The sequence below is a fragment of the Delphinapterus leucas genome, chromosome 5 (assembly GCF_059928025.1).
Source record: "Delphinapterus leucas isolate spDelLeu-1000000601 "Yukka" chromosome 5, BTC_Dleu_Yukka2, whole genome shotgun sequence".
NCBI lineage: Eukaryota > Metazoa > Chordata > Mammalia > Artiodactyla > Monodontidae > Delphinapterus > Delphinapterus leucas.
Window position 1 is genome coordinate 78,451,059 of NC_143133.1, and position 17,000 is coordinate 78,468,058.

Below are 17,000 nucleotides of genomic sequence, written 5' to 3' on the forward strand. Positions count from 1 at the left end.
ATCAGGGAGCCAGTCAAGGGCCATTTCTAAACAGGTCTTTCTTGGGAATATGCAATGTGAGCAACCAGGCCTGATGAGTTAATACTTTCCTACACAGAGTGTTTAACATATTATTTATAGTTGTTTTAAATGAATGTCTAATAATTCCAACATCTGGGTCATATCTAAATCTGGTTCTATGGATTGCTTTGTCTTTTTAGTCTGTGTTTTCTCTTACCTTTTGCTATGCTTTGTAATTTTTGTATCTCTTTGGATATGCCTGTCTCACCACATTTTGGGGATATCAGGTTGCCCCAAATCTTCAGTTCTCTGATGGGTTCAAAACTGTCATTGATATTCAGTTACTACATATTTTTCTTGCTTTAAGGACAGGAATATCAACTTCCAAGATCTTACATTTCATAAATAAAACCAGAAGTCTCTTCATTTATTTCTCATAGACTAAATAACAGTGTCAGTCCCCAAAACACACAAGGTAGTTTACTTAGAATTATAAGTAGAAAGTAGTAATGAAAGGAGAATTATAAATGCCAATAATGTTAGCATTTATAGAAGTAGACGTGAAATATTGAAAATTCTTTTTTTGGGGGGTTTAATAATTTTTATTGGAGTATAGTTGTTTTACAATGTTGTGTTAGTTTCTACTGTACAGCAAAATGACTCAGCTATACATATACATATATCCTCTCTTTTATGGATTTCCTTCCCATTTAGGTCACCATGGAGCACTAATTCTTCTATTATAGTAATATTTAAAGATTGGATGATTTGGTTGAAACAGAAAATTCAAGTTAGAAAATAGCAGGCTTCATAATTTCAATGTTTAGAGCAGATTTAGGATTGTTACTATTCGGCTGTTGAGTCCTTCAGGAACCAACTAACTGCAGTGATATTTGTATAAAGTGTAAATGTATGAAAATCTGTTTTTATAAGTTAAGTTTTGACCCATTGCATTTTTATTCTTATTGTTTTTTATTGAGGTGTAGTTGAGTTACAATATTGTGTTAATTACTGCTGTACAGCAAAGTGATTAAGTTATACATATATTCTTTTTTTTAATATTCTTTTCCATTATGGTTATCATGGGATATTGAATATAGTTCTCTGTGCTATACAGTAGGACCTTGTTGTTTGTCTGTTCTATATATAAAACCTTACATCTGCTAAACCCAACCTCCCACTCCATCCCTCCCCCAACCCCCTTTCCCTTGGCAACCATAAGTCTGTGCTCTATGTCCATGATTCTGTTTCATAGATAGGTTCATTTGTGTCATATTTTAGATGACACATATAAGAGATATCATATGGTATTTGTCTTTCTCTTACTGACTTACTAAGATAATCTTTAGTTGCTTCCATGTTGCTGCAAATGGCATTATTTCATTCTTTTTTTTATGGCTGGATAGTATTCCATTGTATATATGTGCCACATCTACTTTATCCATTCAGCTGTCGATGGACATTTAGGTTTTTTCCATGTCTTGGCTATTGTGAATAGTGCTGCTATGAACATAGGGGTGCATGTATCTTTTCTTTTTTTAATTTTTATTGGAGTATAGTTGATTTACAATGTTCTGTTGGTTTCAGGTGTATGGAAAAGTTATTCAATTATACATATGCATATATCCACTCTTCTTTTTCGATTCTTTTCCCATATAGGCTATTATAGACTACTGAGTAGAGTTTCCCATGCTATACAGTAGTTTCTTACTAGTTATCTGTTTTATATATGGTAGTGTGTATATGTCAATACCAATGACCCATTTTTCACTTCTACGCACTCTAAATTTTAACATCGTGTTAAATCTACTTAAAAGTATGACTTAAGGAGAAAGGGAAGAATCAGTTATTCATCTGTACCCACCAGTGTTGAGTAGCAAAGGTGACAGTATTGTGGTGAGGGTTGGAAAAGGGCTCTGCCATTTTTTAAAACTCTTCACTGGATTAGACAGATGTCTTTTTACATTTTATTTTGTGGTTCTAGAAACATCTATGTTTGCATTGGGAAGCACACTGAGGTTTCTTGCATCTGTGGCTTCCTAGACAAGATTAAGAATTGTTACAATGCTTTCTCCTCAAGCAACTTTGTTTTGAGCACTCCTGAGAATGGTTAAGGACTGGCTTTTTCATAAAAGGATCAGTATTTATTCACATGAAATAAAATGTCAGAGTTGAAATTATCAATAGTTGAGAGATAAGAAATATGTCTTTTAAATTTATCCAGATCACTTATGTTATTGATTGAAGTGTTTACCATATTGACTGGTTTGGGATGAGTATAATCATGAATGTACTCAGTCTCCTAAATATTTACAATATAGTAATGTTTATTACATATGAATAATAATTTTATCTATATAAAATGATTATTAGGAACTTAAATGCAGTTAATAAGCATCTAATATGCATATGTGAGCAAGAAAGACAAAACAAGAGAAGATATCTTTATTACTTTGCTGATTGATGAAGGTCTGGTAAAGACAGTTATCATATATTTGATCTTTCCTTAGGTGAGAGTGAGCATATTCCAGAAAATGTAGAATGTACTGTAGAAATGTAGCTGAAGAGACTCAAGGAAATTTTTTGACGTGTGTGTACGAGTGTGTATGCATGTGCATGCAGATACAGAAATGGCCTATGGGGAATTATAATTCCTTCTGTTAATAAATAATGTTTAAAATAAAATAAAATTTAATTAATGTGTGCATTTTAAGGAATGTTGACAATGTGTGAGCCCTTATTTAGTGGTGTGCTAAAACTGATTTTTACTGGCTCACAATATCTGATTATAAATTTTCAAGAATTTTCAAGCAGTTCTTAAACTGTTGATAGCTTGAAATTGGCCATGGTGGGAGGACTTACACCACAGAAATCAGCAAATATTGTAAATTAGAACTCTTCTTCTTCCCCTCTCAAAAGAGATGGCTTAGCAGTACACCACTACCCATTCTCTTCCTTTGCTTCTTTGGTTGACGACTCAGGTAGCTACTGAGAAAGCCTCTGTACCCCTTATTAAAGGTGAAGACAAGAGCTCAGTTCAATGGTCATAATGCAACTTCCACATAGACCCAAATGCACCCTTCAAGTCTCATGGGCAGCACTGGAATAAAACTCAAGCAAGTGAATTATGCAGAGAATCCAGACTTTTCATGCTCTTTTAAGCATAATTTGTATCCTCCTACCCATGTACAGAATTGACATTTTAAATATGTCAGATAACTGGAAAGGTTTATATTCATAAGTCACAATAGTCACTATTATAATGTATAAAAGGTAATAAGAAGGTTATTAGCTTAAAAAATAAAATATATGTGTAGTTAAGCAGATGAATCTCAAAGAACCAATTTATAAAACATCATTAGAAATGAGACAGGAGTAAAACAAACCAATCAATAGCATGCCCTTCCTATGTGTATACAAGGCATTAGGAATAAGTTGTCGTTTTACACATAGTAATATCAAGTCAAAACTAAAGGTAAAGCTTAGGCTCCTAGACAATAGCTAGAATTTTAAAATTCTGACATTTTCATGTCAGAATCTATAAGCTTCAGCTTATAAAAAATTTTTTCTATAGTTGTAATTTTGAATATGTGGGGTGTCCAAATACATTTTTATAATGTTCCATGTTGTTAAATGCACAGGAAATTATTTAAATGTCTCCAGAAGGCATTTGTTCTGGAATTGTCAAATTGTTTCAATTCATGGAATCAAAGATTTTAAACTCTGTTAATTACACCCATTTGGAAACCGTAGTGGTGAAGCCTTTTTTCTTCTTTTTTCGCTTTTTTTTTTTGTTGTTGTTAGGTTGGACTACAGAATGATGCATTTTTCAGAAATAAGTGCTATGTGTCAAAACTTGATTGGGTCCTGCAGTTGAGGAAAAGGAAAAAATTAGTGATAAGCTTCTAAAGTTATTACCTTAGAAAATCAATTATCTACTGTGAGGTAACAACAGTGAACAGCTTTCTGGAAAGATGAGAGAGAAAAGCAGTGAGAGGATTAATGGAGCAGTTAGCACAGTATTGATTAGACCTCAAACTAGCAAATTTAAGTCTGGATCTTGCTAAGAAGGAGTAAAAGTCAATTTGCCCAAATAATAGTTTAATAACTATAGATGAGAAAAACTTTGAGACATTGCATCATATTATGTGGTGCAGAACCACATAAGCTGGATAAATCAGACACACAAGGACATACACATATACACTGACAAAGAATATAAATGAGAGACCTCACAATGGCTTCATAAATTTTAATTTTCAGTTTTTTAATCTTTTTTATAATATGCAAAATATCAGGTGAAATATTAACAAGTCATAATATTCAGTTTTAGGAGCTTAATCAGGGAAACCAGGGACAAATTGATTGTTGTACAAACTTTAAAATAGTGAGATTTTGAGACCTATGCTAGAAAGTTTACTTAAGCTTAAAAAACAGAGAAAATTTGATTTAACTGAACATTTTACTCTACTTTAAAAATTTGACAGTCCTCCTACATTTGGGGAGTTATATGTACTTAGGGTTTAAATTGATTCTCATTAGTCAAAACATTAAGAATGATACTATTAACTAAACAAAACCCTGTTATTCTGATACTTCTGTAAGTCCCTAAAATGCTAAAATTAAAAGCAAATGATTCAGGGGCTTCCCTGGTGGCGCAGTGGTTGGGAGTCCGCCTGCCGATGCAGGGGACACGGGTTCGTGCCCCGGTCTGGGAATATCCCACATGCCGCGGAGCGGCTGGGCCCGTGAGCCATGGCCGCTGAGCCTGGGCGTCCAGAGCCTGTGCTCCGCAACGGGAGAGGCCACAACAGTAAGAGGCCCACGGACGGCGAAAAAAAAAATGATTCAAAGAAACTGTTGTGCATGTGTCTGTCAGTGTGTGTTTGTGGGGATGCTATTTGCAATATATGTGATAGATGAGAATCATATAGTGAACATCATAAAATCATTTGAAAAAATAAAATATATACACACACACAAGTCTCGAGAAACTGTCACAGTAAAATTTATGGAGAGCGCCTAGGGTTTATGTTTTGCTTTTTACTTTTAGGTACAACTTGAAACTTTTCAATCTGACGTTTTACATTTTAGTTTTTAAATTTTAATAAGGATAAAATGTGAATTAGGATTTTAGTCCATTTTGGTTTTCATATGTGCATACATAATGGTTTTCAAAGTTTTAAAAAATTTGTTTGAATCCATGGAATAAAACAATCTACATATTCCTTTTCTTTTTAACCTTAAGGTTCTTTTCCTCGAGCTTCACTTACAAAATAATAATCCTATGATTTGAAGGTAGAAACAAACAAAAATAATTGTCAAGTTTGACTGGAAGAAAATAGTTACATTTCACATTACACTAATGTAGTGGCTGGCTACATATAGTATTTATTTTAAAATAATATACCTATAGTTTTGTGTCAGTGTGATCAATGTGTTGTATAGGGTATCTCATGCCTTTCAGCATTCTTCTTTGACTTGTTTTAGTTTGGGATTTCTTTCCCAATCAATTTTCACTCTAGCATTTTAGTTTACACATTATTAAATAAAAAACTAAAGGCTTATGGATAGATATACTGCAAGGAATTAGTATTACAGTCACATTTATGTTTGTACAACTTAGAGACAAATTCCTGTCTAACAAGTGAACTGTGACCTCTTCACTGATAAAATGGTAAAGCTAGGACTATGATAAATAGTCACACCACAAATATTAGCTGTTTAGCAGTTGTTTTTCAAATAAACCATCTGGCTACATGCTCTACAAGTGTCCTGAGAGAAGAATAGTCACACAATAACATCAAGAAATGAATAAAGAGTTATAAGGAGTATATTTCGTGTGCTTATAAATACATATATGCAAAATTTCAGTTTTACCTTGAAACTTTCCATTTTGTCTAAGCATTAAATTGATATGACCAAAGGCATGCTATTTAAAAATTCTTAAATCATTACTGAGTGGGATAAAAATCAAAATTTATTGGCAGTATTTATACTAAGTAGCTACAAGTGTTCAAATGAATCAGCTTGTCCACACTTAATTCAAGTGCTTAATAAAAATGGATTTGTACTGCTCCTTGGTCATGTGTGACCACTAATTACAGTAGAATTTCCTGTGCTTGGATTATTTAACTTAAAAGTTTACCTAGTGTCAAGATGGACTGAATAGATAAGTGAAATACAGAATGTAAGAAAAAATAATAATAAAATAATTTTCAGTATAAGGTGTTGGCCACTCTAGTTTTCTGAAAGGAATAAAATCAAGAATGCCTAATGAAATTACAAAGTAACTCAAGGGTTGTATCATATTATCAGAATAAGACAATTCAGGCTACTTTTATATGTCCCTGATTATATCTTTTCAATGTGATTGCTGAGAAATCTCAAGATTTATTTTCAGTAATGCTCAGGTCTCAATGACAAGCCAAATTTTCTTTTGTTTTATCTTGTTTTCCTCTTTTATGTTTGTTCATTTTTCAACAACTATGTATTGAGCAGAACCTGTATTGAGATATTGTCTTAAGGTTTTATTTTATGTATATTTTTTTTCAAGAAAAAGAAATGTCACCTGATCAACAAAGTTTATAATCTCAATATGAATTTTACTCACCAGAAATGAAACAACATTCCTTTAGTAGTGTTCATTTAGAAGGTAACCAAAAAAGGATACAATGATTTTAAATCATATCTCCCAGTCTTCAAACTTTGATGTTTCAAATAGAAGAATGAATAGAAAGATAGTACATTTGGATGGAGAGGGCCTGATATAAAATAAAAATGTAATGACCTCAAGGTGATGGTAAAACAATCAAATAGAAATAGTACAAAAGAAATGAAATGAAACTTTTTTAAAAAAAAATTTCCTTTTTGAAGATTGAATGCTATATGTTATATAAGCAAATATTTGTTTTTTAGTATTGGGGTGGACTGGAAATTTATAAGTTTAGAACTGGAAAGATCCTTTTCATTTGAATATATCTGTGTTATTATGTCTCTATCAAACAAATAATAAACAAAACTATTCTTGTTAATGGACATTTGGGCCTGTATTCCCATGTACTTAATTTCATCACTCCTTCATGCAGTTGCATCTGGGTATCTGTAAAATAGGGCTAAATGTATCCTATTAAGACAGACAGCTGGCCAAGATAATCTAATGAGTTTCCTATATTTGCAGCGATTTCTTCTTGTCAGCAACAAAATGAGTGTATAGAAAAGATTTATTTCCTATTAGGACTTCACTAGTTTTGTTTTTGTTTTTTTTTTTTTTGCTGTATGCGGGTCTCTCACTGCTGTGGCCTCTCCTGCTGCGGAGCACAAGCTCCAGACGTGCAGGCTCAGGGGCCGTGGCTCACGGGCCCAGCCACTCCGCGGCATGTGAGATCTTCCCAGACCGGGGCAAGAACCCATGTCCCCTGCATTGGCAGGCGGAGGACTTCACTAGTTTTTACTAAGTACAACATTTAAGGAAAGAATAAGAGTTAAACCTGACATACTTAAGTGGAAAATTACATCCTCTTCTCAATGCAAATAATCTAGAGTAACAATCGAATTTGACAAATAATTCATGTGTTAAATTATAATTGGACCCATCACAGAAGCTATATCAGTGGACCATCTACTAACAACAGGCTTTTCAAATTTTGAGAGCATGAAATAAAATATACACATTATATGCAATTCAGTGTCTCAAAGTGTCAAAACAAAGTTTCATATTTATGTCATCTGAGAGTACCACAAACTGCTAACTTTCAGGATTTTAATTAGAGATGCAAAGCAGACATATCTTTTATTATTTCATAGCAACCATTAGTATATTTAGAATTGGGAAATATCTTAGAGAGGCTATAAATTAAGTTGAATGACAGACAAATATATGTTTACGAAGGTAAGAATAGATGTCAAATAATGCATTTCTATAGCATATTTACAGCTCAAACCTCATCACACAAATGAGTCCCAAGAATAATAGTCCCACAAATTAAAAACTAACAATTTTAGCAACCAAGTGCTGATTAGTGCTTTTAAAAATGTTGAGCAATTTTGATAAATATTAGTTAAATAAAATTGAATTCTTCTCTTTCTGAAATGTTAACACTTTGTATTCAAAAGCATAAAAAGTAATATTTTAAAATTATTTTTTATTAAGTATCTTTGATTTGATTTGTTCAGCCAAAATAAAGGGGTTATTAATTGTTCATATTAAAACTTTCTAATACTAATGCTTATGATTCACTTTCATATGGAAGCTCAACGTGCCCTCTTAGAAGATTCCAGGAATTATCTGTTTGAACACATTCAAAGTTTTATTATTACTTGAGTTTAGACATTTTGTAAACAGTTGCTTAATCACAACATGCATGTGATTTTAGTGGTACTCTGCTGTATTGAGAAGGTAAATGTGTGTTATTCAATATTTAACAGCTAAGAAATGAACTATTCTTTCTATGATAATTTTTAAATTTGTAAAAATAAAACAAAACAATGTCTGGCATTGTTGAAAGGAAGTAAGCATTTACCAGTAGGGCTTTGACTCAAATGAATTGATACTTGGAATATTTAAGTAGGACAAAAGGTCTATTTGGGAATATTCATAAGAGCTATGTGAAATATTTTGCCATGCAAAGTATTCAGAGGAGAATGCTTATATTCATAGGAAAGGAAATGTCAAGAGAGGCAAACAGAATTATAGTCATGAGGGAATTGGAATGGCAAAGGGCAAAATGTGAACAAAGGGAAAAAACAAGCTGCTATCAGGGATGAGGTGAAGCAGGCATCAAGAAGGTATAAAGCCAATAATTTCAGGAGACAATAGAGCAAAACTACATTTTAAAGACAGTGAATCAATATCGTGAACCACCTCTCTTTTGTTAAAGTTATTGTATTTGCCTGGTTTTGCCTCAGCAGTCATTTGGCACAATGTCCTTTCATTGTTTGGCTGAATGATTCAATGGAAACTTCTCACCCTCTTGCTTATGTACACATTGCTTATGTACACATAAGTTTCAATGGAAACTTCTCACCCTCTTGCTTATGTACACATAAGCTTCAATGGAAACTTCTCACCCTCTTGCTTATGTACACATTAATTGTATGTCACACATGTATCTTATGGTAGGACTGTGGCCATCAAAGTCTGAGATTTTAGGCAGGCCTGTAATGTGACCAGAGAGTCTCAACATTAGGAAATAGAAACATATTACTTGGTAATAGATTTTTAAGTGGTGAATATTCATAAATGAATAGAGGGGTAGTTTTATTATCTCAGTGGAAGGAATCAGTGGCTTATATAATAACGACCATGTAGACTGTTGGAGTCGATTGGAAATTGCTGAGTAAGGGGGTTGGATCCAATTTATAGTGGGGTTTATTTTAGGGTTATTGTTTAAGTGCTTTGGAAGGAGGGATTTTGGTGAGTTTGGAAACTTGTGCTTCTAAGACAGAACTTCACCCTGCTTGTTTTGAAGTCCAGGGTGCATAAATAACAATAGAAAGAAAAAACAAAGACCGTCATACCTACATTTTCCTAAATGTGTATGCCATTATATATACTCCAGATAGGTCTCTCAGGAAGTGGAGTTCAGTACCTAGAATATATTTTGTTCCTGGTAATAAAGTTGAAATCAATTGTAATCAATTTCTATAAGAAGAAATACAAAAGCGTAGATGAATAGATTTAGGCCAAGGGGAAACAAGATTCCCTATGTTATAATGAGGTGTGTTGGTTGTATGTACAAGACACTGGGGTAGGCTACACACAGTTTGGGTTCATGAAATATTTTTTCCCCTGAGGGTTGCATGTGAAGAATGGATTTTATTTAATAATGTAAGAAGAGAATAAGCAAGACCTATCAGAAATATAAACCCCTACTGAAAAAACAAGTGTCTGGAAACTTTTAGGTTTACCGGTTACATTTCTCTTTATATTTGAGATAACTTGAAATATCACAACACATATAGAGAAGGAGAGAATCAAAGAATTTCTGGCTATATTTACATTTTGGTGGGATTTAAACATAAAGTTGTCAGGAGTATGGTAAGAATAAGTGCATTTGACTTTATACACTGACCATGTTCTTATAGATGAAGTTATCTGCTGTGGTCTTAGATTTTCACTCCTAAATTTTATAGGTAATAAAAAAATCAGATCCCTACACCTTTGAAACATGGTGGGCTACTGTGAGTCTAAAGGAATATGAAAAACTACATTTAGTTACTATAAGCTCCAATAATACGCAATTTTTCCCTTACCTTCTTAACAGCTCAAAAATCAACACAGTGACCATTATTCTCTTATAAGCTCTAATTTATTAATAGAGAATTCCCTGGAAGAGGTAGTACAGTTATCAAATATTAGAGTAATGGAATAGTTGAGAGGCCTGTTGGTCACTAAAGGCCTGGCATATTCCATTTACCTATTTATTTATTTTGTGTGTATATGAATACGAGTACACATTTATTTGTGGTATATAACTATTCACTTAAAACCAAACTTTATTTTTCAGTTTCACAAGGGCTTCTTTCTTCTTTCTTCCTTTTTTTTTTTTGACATTTAATTGGCATTCAATATTACATTAGTTTCAGTTATACAACATAATGATTTGGTATTTGTATATAATATGAAATGATCACTAGAGTAAGTCTAATGTTCATCACAATGTACAGTAACAGAGTTTTTTCTTGTGATAATTTTAAAGATCTACTTTCTTAGCAACTTTCAAATATGGAATACGGTAGTATTAACTATAGTTGCCATGTTATATATTATATCCACATGACTTATCTTATAACTGGAAGTTTGTATCTGTTGACTCCACTTATCCATTTCACCACAGCCCTCTTCCCTGCTCTGGCAACCACCAATGTGTTCTCTGTAACTATGAGCTTGGTTTATTTTTTTAGATTCTATGTATAAATGAGATCATACAGTATTTCTCTTTCTCTGTCTGACTTATTGCACTTAGCATAATGCCCTCAAGGTTCATCTGTGTTGTTGCAAATGGCAAGATTTCATTCTTTTTCACAGCTGAGTAATACTCCTGTGTGTGCGTGTGTGTGTGTGTGTGTGTGCGTGTATGTGTACACACTACATTTCTTTTTTCATACCTTGGCTATTGTAAATAATGCTGCAATGAACATGAGAGCATATATATACTCTTTCAAGTTACCAGTGTTGTTTTTTTTAGATATATACCCAGAAGTGGAATTGCTGGATCATATGGTAGTTCTATTTTTTTTAACACCTTTACTAGAGTATAATTGCTTTACAATGGTGTGTTAGTTTCTGCTTTTTGATTGACAAAGTGAATCAGATATATATATATATATCCCCATATCTCCTCACTCTTGCGTCTCCCTCCCACCCTCCGTATGCCACCCCTCTAGGTGGTCACAAAGCACTGAGCTGATCTCTCTGTGCTATGTGGCTGCTTCCCACTAGCTATCTGTTTTACATTTGGTAGTGTATTTACGTGCATGCCACTCTCTCACTTCATCCCAGGTTACCCTTCCCACCCTGTGTCCTCAAGAACATTCTCTATGTCTGTGCCTTTATTCCTGTCCTGCCCCTAGGTTCTTCAGAACCAATTTTTTTTTTTTAGATTCCATATATGTGTGTTAGCATGTGGTATTTGTTTTTCTCTTTCTGACTTACTTCACTCTGTATGACAGACTTTAGGTCCATCCACCTCACTACAAATAACTCAGTTTCGTTTCTTTTTATGGCTGAGTAATATTCCATTGTATATATGTGCCACATCTTCTTTATCCATTCGTCTGTCGATGGACACCTAGGTTGCTTCCATATCCTGGCTATTGTAAATAGTTCTGCAATGAACATTGTGGTGCATGTATCCTTTTGAAATATGGTTTTCTCAGGGTATATGCCCAATAGTGGGATTGCTGGGTCATACAATAGTTCTATTTTTAGTTTTTTAAGGAACCTCTGTACTGTTCTCCATAGTGGCTGTATCAATTTACATTCCCACCAACAGTGCAAGAGGGTTCCTTTTTCTCCTCAACCTCTTCATAATTTATTGTTTATAGATTTTTTGATGATGGCTATTCTTACTGGTGTGAGGTGATACCTAATTGTAGTTTTGATTTGCATTTCTCTAATGATTAGTGATGTTGAGAATCCTTTCATATGTTTGTTAGCAATCTGTATATCTTCTTTGGAGAAATGTCTATTTAGGTCTTTTGCCCATTTTTGGATTGGGTTGTTTTTGTGATATTGAGCTGCATGAGCTTCTTGTAAGTTTTGGAGATTAATCCTTTGTCAGTTTGCAAATATTTTCTCCCATTCTGAGGGTTGTCTTTTCGTCTTGTTTATCATTTCCTTTGCTGTGCAAACTTTTAAGTTTCATTAGGCCCCATTTGTTTATTTTTTTTTATTTCCATTTCTCTAGGAGGTGGATCCAAAAGAATCTTGCTGTGATTTATGTCATAGCGTGTTCTGCCTATGTTTTTCTCTAAGATTTTCTCTAAGAGTTTTATAGTGTCTGGTCTTACATTTAGGTCTTTAATCCATTTTGAGTTTATTTTTGTGTATGGTGTTAGGGAGTGTTCTAATTTCATTCTTTTACATGTAGCTGTCCAGTTTTCCCAGCACCACTTATTGAAAAGGCTGTCTTCTCCATTGTATATTCTTGCCTCCTATATCAAAGATAAGGTGGCCATATGTACGTGGGTTTATCTCTGGGCTTTCTATCCTGTTCCACTGATCTATATATCTGGTTTTGTGCCAGTACCATACTGTCTTGATTACTATAGGTTTGTAGTATAGTCTGAAGTCAGGAAGCCTGAGTCCTCCAGCTCTGTATTTCTTTCTCAAGATTGCTTTGGCTATTTGGGGTCTTTTGTGTTTCCATAAAATTGTGAAATTTTTTTGTTCTAGTTCTGTGGAAAGTGCTTTTGGTAGTTTGATAGGGATTGCATTGAATCTGTAGATTGCTTTGGGTAGTATAGTCATTTTCATAATGTTGATTCTTCCAATCCAAGAACATGGTATATCTCTGCATCTGTTGGTATCATCTTTAATTTCTTTCATCAGTGTCTTATAGTTTTCTGCATACAGGTATTTTGTCTCCTTAGGTAGGTTTATTCCTAGGTATTTTATTCTTTTTGTTGCAGTGGTAAATGAGAGTGTTTCCTTAATTTCTCTTTCAGATTTTTCATCATTAGAGTATAGGAATGCAAGAGATTTCTGTGCATTAATTTTGTATCCTGCTACTTAACCAGATTCATTGATTAGCTTTAGTAGCTTTCTGGTAGCATCTTTAGGATTCTCTACATATAGTATCAGTCATCTGCAAACAGTAACAATTTTAGTTCTTCTTTCCCAATTTTGATTCCTTTTATTTCCTTTCCTTCTCTGATTGCTGTGCTAAAACTTCCAAAACTGTGTTGAATAATAGTGGTGAGAATGGGCAACCTTGTTTTGTTCCTGATCTTAGTGGAAATGGTTTCAGTTTTTCACTGTATAGATTATGTTGGCTGTGAGTTTGTCATATATGGCCTTTATTGTGTTGTGGTAAGCTCCCTCTATGCCTGCTTTCTGGGGTGGTTTTATCATAAATGGGTGTTGAATTTGGTGAAAGCTTTTTCTGCATCTATTGGGATGATCATATGTTTTTTCTCCTTCAGTTTGCTAATACAGTTCATCACATTGATTGATTTGTGTATATTGAAAAATCCTTGCATTCCTGGGATAAACGCCACTTGAACATGGTGTATAATCCTTTTAATGTGCTGTTGGATTCTGTTTGCTAGTAATTTGTTGAAGAGTTTTGTATCTGTGTTCCTTAGTGGTATTGGCCTGTAGTTTTCTTTTTTTGTCAGGGTGATGGTGACCTCGTAGAATGAGTTTGGGAGTGTTCCTCCCTCTGCTATATTTTGGAAGAGTTTGAGAAGACTAGGTATTAGCTCTTCTCTAAATGTTTGATAGAATTCGCCTGTGAATCTATCTTCTCCTGGGCATTTGTTTATTGGAAGATTTTTAATAACAGTTTCAATTTTAGGACTTGTGATTGGTGTGTTTTAATTTTCTATTTCTTCCTGGTGCAGTCTCAGATGGTTGCTCTTTTCTAAGATTTTTTCCATTTTTCCTGGTTTTCCATTTTATTGGCATATAATTGCTTGTAGTAATCTCTCATGATCCTTTGTATTTCTGCTGTGTCAGTTGTTACTTCTCCTTTTTCTTTAACACTGACTTTCACCAATGGACATATCATCCAAAATGAAAATAAATAAGGAAATACAAGCTTCAAATGACATTAAACAAGATGGACTTAATTGATATTTATAGGACATTCCATCACAAAACAACAGAATACACTTTCTTCTCAAGTGCTTTGGCACATTCTCCAGGATAGATCATATCTTGGTTCACAAATCAAGCCTTGGTTAATTTAAGAAAATTGAAATTGTATCAGGTATCTTTTCCGACCACAACACTATGAGACTAGATATCAATTATAGGAAAATATCTGCACAAAATAGAAAACACATGGAGGCTAAACAATACATTATTAAATAACCAAGAGATCACTGAAGAAATCAAAGAGGAAATAAAAAAATACCTAGAAACAAATGACAATGAAAACACGATGAACCAAAATCTATGGGATTCAGCAAAACTAGTTCCAAGAGGGAAGTTTATAGTAATATAATCCTACCTCAAGAAACAAGAAAATTCTCAAATAAACAACCTAACCTTACACCTAAAGCAATTAGAGAAAAAAGAACAAAAAAACCCCAAAGTTAGCAGAAGGTAAGAAATCATGAAGATCAGATCAGAAGTAAATGAAGAAGAAATGAAGGAAACAATAGCAAAGATCAAGAAATCTAAAAGCTTGTTCTTTGAGAAGATAAAAAACACTGATAAACCGTTAGCCAGACTCATCAAGAAAAAAAGAGAGAAGACTCAAATTAATAGAATTAGAAATGAAAAAGGTAGTTTTATTTTTAAGATTTTAAGGAACCTGCATACTGTTTTCCATAGTGGCTGTGCCAATTTACATTCCCACCAACAGCGCGGAAGGGTTCCCTTTTCATCACATCTTGAACAACACTTGTTATTTCTTGTCTTTTTTGATAATAGCCGTTCTGATGAGTATGAGGTGATATCTCATTGTAGTTTTGATTTGCATTTCCCTGATGATTAGTGTTTTTGAGCATCTTTTTATGTACCTGTTGGCTATCTGCATGTCTTCTTTAGAAATATGTCTATTGAGATCTTCTGCCCACTTTTCGTTTTTCTTTTTTTTAATACATTTAGTTATTTTTATTTTTGGCTGCATTGGGTTTTTGTTGCTGTGTGCAGGCTGTCTCTAGTTGAGGTGAGCAGGGGTTTCTCTTCACTGCGGTGTACAGGCTTCTCATTGAGGTGGCTTCTCCTGTTACAGAGCACGAGCTCTAAGTGTGTGGGCTTCAGTAGTAGTGGCTTGCGGGCTCTAGAGTGCAGGCTCAGTAGTTGTGGCACATGGGCTTAATTGTTCTGTGGCCTGTGGGGTCTTCCCAGATCAGGGATCAAACCTGTGTCCCCTGCATTGGCAGGTGGATTGTTAACCACTGCGCCACTAGGTAAGTCCCTCTGCCCATTTTTCAATCAGATTGTTTTTCTGTTATTGAGTTATATGTGTTTATTATACATTTTGTATGTTAACTTGTTAATAGATATGTGATTTGCAAATATTTTCTCCAATACAGTAGGTTACCTTTTCACTTTGTTGATGGATTCCTTTGCTGTGCAGAAGGTTTTTATTTTGATGCAGTCCAACTTGTATTTTTTTGTTTTTCTTGCCTTTGCTTTTAGTGTCAAATCCAAAAAATCATCACCCAGACCTATGTCCATAAGCTTACCACCTATGTTTTCTTCTAGGGATTTTATGTTTTTAGGTCTTAAATTCAATTCTTTAATCCATTTTGAGTTAATTTTTGTGTATTGTGTAAGTGATCCAGTTTCATTCCTTTGCATGGCTCTCCAATTATCCCAATACCACTTATTGAAGAGACTGTAAATTCCCCATTGTATATTCTGACTCCTTTATTATGAATTAATTGACCATATACGTGTGAGTTTATCTTGGTGCTCTCTATTCTGTTCCATAGATCTGTGTGTTTGTTTTTATGCCAGTACCATACTGTTTTGATTACTATAGCTTTGTAATATAGTCTGAAATCAGGGCACATGATGCCTCCAGCTTTGTTCTTCTTTCTCAAGATTGTTTTGGCTATTCAGGGTTTTTTTGGTTCCATACAAGTTTTAGAATTATTCATTCTATTTATATTTTATGCAGTTGTAAAGGTAATTGTTTTCTTAATTGTTCTTTGTGATAGTTCATTATTAATGTATAGAAACACAATAGAATTCTGTACCTTGTTTTTGTATCCTGCAACTTCACTGAATTCATGTGTTAGTTCTAATTAATTAGTTCTTTGGTGGAGTATTTAGGGTTTTCTATATAATACCATGTCATCTGCCAAGAATGACAGTTTTACTTCTTTTCCAATTTGGATTTTTATTTCCTTTTCTTGCCTAATTGCTCTGGCTTGGACTTTCAGTACTGTGTTGAATAAAATAGTAAGAGTGGGAATTCTTATCTTACTCCTGATCTCAGAGGAAAAGTGTAAGCTTTTCACCATTGAGTATGATGTTATATCTGGGTTTGTCACATATGACCTTTATTAGGTACAGTTCTTTTATTATAAGATTTTATAATAAATCACTGTTGAGTTTTGTCAAATGCTTTTTTTTCTATATCTGTTGAGATGATCATGTAATTTTTATTCATTTTGTTAATGTGGTGTATCACATTTTTGTGGATTTCTGAACCATCCTTGAATCCCTGGAATAAATCCCATTTAATCATGATGTGTGATCCTTTTAATGTTTGTTGAATTTTGTTTGCTAATATTTTGAGGAAGATTTTTGCATCTATGTTTTTCAGGGATATTGGTCTGTAATTTTCTTGTGGCATCATTGTCTGGTTTTAGTA